Source organism: Bactrocera dorsalis, chromosome 2, assembly GCF_023373825.1.
Source record: "Bactrocera dorsalis isolate Fly_Bdor chromosome 2, ASM2337382v1, whole genome shotgun sequence".
NCBI classification, from domain to species: domain Eukaryota; kingdom Metazoa; phylum Arthropoda; class Insecta; order Diptera; family Tephritidae; genus Bactrocera; species Bactrocera dorsalis.
In genome coordinates this window covers 90,348,192-90,351,534 of record NC_064304.1, presented here as the reverse complement: position 1 = coordinate 90,351,534, position 3,343 = coordinate 90,348,192, and positions in this window count along the sequence as shown.

The following is a 3,343-nucleotide window of genomic DNA, read 5'->3' as shown; positions in this document are numbered from 1 at the left end:
AGCTGTTACAAACATTCAACTCAGCAGCTGACTCAATGAATAAAGGCTGCAGTCACCAACAAGTAGCAAATATCCGTATGTGTTCGCTTAGTTATAAGAGAATCATGAAATGGTGGTTTGTAGGATGTTTTTAAAGGTACAGAACTTTCTGCTGTTTAAGTCACATAATTCAGAATTACATTTAAACTACGTACCGAAATTACCTTACAAGGGTTTACCGAAAACAAGAAAAAACGTATTCTTCTTCTTTATTGGCGTAAACATCGTTTACGGGGTTATAGCCGAGTTTACGCGCGCCAATCGTTTCTTCTTTTCGCAAGGTGGCGCTTTTTCAATATACCAAGTGCAGCCAGGTCCTTCTCCACTTGGTCCTTCCAACGGAGTGGAGGTCTTCCTCTTCCTCTGCTTCCCCCGGCGGGTACTGCGTCGAATACTTTCAGAGCTGGAGTGTTTTCATCCATCCTGACAACATGACCTAGCCAGCGTAGCCGCTGTCTTTTAATTCGCTGAACTATGTCAATGTCGTCGTATATCTCGTACAGCTCATCGTTCCATCGAATGCAATATTCGCCGTGGCTAACGCGCAAAGGACCATAAATCTTTCGCAGAACTTTTCTCTCGAAAACTCGCAACGTCGACTCATCCGTTGTTGACATCGTCCAAGCATCTGCACAATATAGCAGGACGGGAATTATGAGTGACTTATAGAGTTTGGTTTTTGTTTGTCGGGAGAGGACTTTGCTTCTCAATTGCCTACTTAGTCCAAAGTAGCACCTGTTGGCAAGAGTTATTCTGCGTTGGATTTCGAGGCTGACATTGTTGTTGGTGTTAATGCTGGTTCCAAGATAGACGAAATTATCTACAATTTCAAAGTTATGACTGTCAACAGTGACGTGGGAGCCTAGTCGCGAGTGCGACGACTGTTTGATGGCAGAAGATATTTCGTCTTGTCTTCGTTCACTACCAGACCCACTTGCTTTGCTTCCTTATCCATTCTGGAGAAAGCAGAACTAACAGCGCGGTTGTTGAGACCAATGATATCAATATCATCGGCGTACGTCAGAAGTTGTACACTCTTGTAGAAGATGGTACCTTCTCTGTTGAGTTCTGCAGCTCGAATAATTTTCTCCAGCAGCAGGTTGAAAAAGTCGCATGATAGCGGATCGCCTTGTCTGAAACCTCGTTTGATATCGACCGGCTCAGAGAAGTCCTTCCCGATCCTGGCGGGGCTTTTCGTGTTGCTCAACGTCAGTTTACACTGCCCTATTAGTTTTGCGGGGATACCAAATTCAGACATCGCGGCATAAAGGCAGCTCCTTTTCGTGCTGTCGAAAGCAGCTTTGAAATCGACGAATAGGTGGTGAGTGTCGATTCTTCTTTCACGGGTCTTTTCCAAGATTTGACGCATGGTGAATATCTGGTCGGTTGTTGATTTACCAGGTCTGAAGCCACACTGATAAGGTCCAATCAGTTTGTTGACGGTGGGCTTTAATCTTTCACACAATACGCTCGATAGAACCTTGTACGCGATGTTGAGGAGGCTTATCCCACGGTAGTTGGCGCAGATTGTGGGGTTTCCCTTTTTAGGAATTGGGCAGAGCACATTTAAGGTCCAATCGTCAAGCATGCTTTCGTTCGACCATATTCCACAAAGAAGCTGATGCATGCTCCTTATCAGTTCCTCGCCGCCGTGTTTGAGTAGCTCGGTTGGCAGTCCGTCGGCCCCTGCCGCTTTGTTTTTCTTCAAACAGTTAATTGCTATTCGAACCTCAACATAGACGAGCAATAGAATGTCTGCTCCATCGTCATCGATCGGGTTCGCCATCTTCTGATGTTATGCCTTCACTGGCATTCAGCAGGCTGGAGAAATGTTCCCTCCATAATTTTAGTATGCTTTGGGCATCGGTGGCTAGATCACCTTTAGGGGTTCTACAGGAGTATGCTCAGGTCTTGAAACCTACTGTAAGCCGCCGCATTTTTACGTAGAAATTTCGAGCGTTACCCCTGTCGGCCAGCTTATCAAGCTCTTCGTAATCACGCTTTTCGGCCTCTTTCTTCTTCTGTCTGCAAATGCGTCTCGCTTCCCTCTTCAACTCTCGGTATCTATCCCATCCCGCACGTGTTGTGGTCGATCGTAACGTTGCGAGGTAGGCAGCCTGTTTTCTCTCCGCTGCGACACGGCACTCCCCGTCGTACCAGCTGTTCTTTTGCACTTTCCGAAAACCAATGGTTTCGGTTCGTAAGGAGTTTGAAATGCCGTCCCACAGTTCCCTTATACCTAGTTGTTGACGAGTGCTCTCAGAGAGCAGGAGTGCAAGCCGAGTAGAAAATCGCTCCGCTGTCTGTTGTGATTGCAGCTTCTCGACGTCGAACCTTCCTTGTGTTTGTTGGCGTGCGTTTTTTGCTGCACAGAGGCGGGTGCGAATCTTAGCTGCAACAAGATAGTGGTCCGAGTCGGTGTTGGGACCTCGGAGCGCACGCACATCTATAACACTGGAGAAGTGTCTTCCGTCTATCACAACATCATCGATCTGGTTGGTCGTAGTTCGATCCGGAGACAGCCAGGTAGCTTGATGAATTTTTCTATGCTGGAATCTGTAGTACTAGATAACCATTTTTGGGCCCGATGAAGTCGATCAACCTTAACCCATTTGGGATTGTTTCCTCGTGGAGGCTGAATTTACCGACCGAAATGGCAAAGATACCTTCTTTGCTCACCCTGGCGTTAAAGTCGCCAAACAAGATTTTGACATCGTGGCGGGGGCATCTCTCATAAGTGCGCTCCAAGCACTCATAAAAGTCATCTTTGGTCACATCGTCCTTCTCTTCCGTCGGGACATGGCCGCAAAACAGCGATATGTTGAAGAACTTCGCTTTGATGCGGATTGTGGCTAAATGTTCATCCACTGTAGTAAATGACAATACTCGACGACGGAGTCTCTCTCCCACCACGAGGAGGATGGAGTCATGTGTAGAAGTGCACGCAAGTGAGAAAAGTTTTTCGAGTGCCATTCATTTGGGAATGGTCAGAAACAATTATTTTACATTTGCCTCAAGCAGCACACGACTTCCGGCCTTAGACCATATATCCTCTGGGTTGCCTAAGAACATCCGTTTGAAGGCGAGCTGAAGTGAGAAGGCGAAACATCCCCTTCATAGGGTTGTGCGCTGGGTTTGGGACCCGCCACGTAAAAAACACCCCCAATGAAAAAGTGTAAACAGCCTCGGATGAGAGACCCCCCTTTTGATGACGAGAAAAAATGTTTACTTCGTCTAAAAACTTTATTCCGATTTTGATCAGCCAGTATATGTATATTCAATATCGGTTCCGAAAAATAAGCAG